Here is a 701-nt window from a genome sequence, read left to right on the forward strand (position 1 = left end):
CGTGTATGCCCGTCAGTGAGGCAGGGTCACTGCCATCCGACTGCAGATAAACCCGCACGATGCAAATCCTCACTGTGAAATCCTAATCGCACAGCTCAGAAAACTGATTTATCCTCCATCAGTCATGATAGATGACCCTGCTGCTCTGGATCTTTAGGACTGTAACGTGTGTCAGTGGGAAGGGACATTAACGGGCGGGCTTTGCCCCCACCGCTCATTCTAATGATGGGGAAGCCGACCGGCAGAGGGGAAGTAAATTAAGAAATTTCATGAAGCAAGCCAGTTAAAAAAAAGAAAGAAAAGGAAGAACAAGAAGTTTCCATCAAGCCTCAGGCAGTAATCTGCTCCCCCCACCCCCCACCCCCGCCCGGGGAGGCTACAGTCCGGTGAGAAGAGAAAAAGTACCCAAGGAAACAAAGGACAAGACAATTGCAGAAGCGAGTGCTGAGCCGGTAACCACCCAGGAAGAGGAAGATGGGCGCAGGAGGCCCCGGGGTTAGGGGGTGCCCACCCGAAGCAGGAGGGACGGCCCGCACGTGCGCTGCACCCTGGGCCTGGAAACCCTCCCCGAGCCGGGCGGCCTTCAGCGGACCCTCCCGCACCCCGGATTCTGCGCAGACGGCGCGGGGGCAGCGAGGCCTCCGGGCGCATCCTGCCCCCACGGCTCGCGCGCTCGGGACAGCCCTGACCTCGGGCAGGTC

Source organism: Crocuta crocuta, unplaced genomic scaffold (genome assembly GCF_008692635.1).
Source record: "Crocuta crocuta isolate KB4526 unplaced genomic scaffold, BGI_CrCroc_1.0 scaffold862, whole genome shotgun sequence".
NCBI lineage: Eukaryota > Metazoa > Chordata > Mammalia > Carnivora > Hyaenidae > Crocuta > Crocuta crocuta.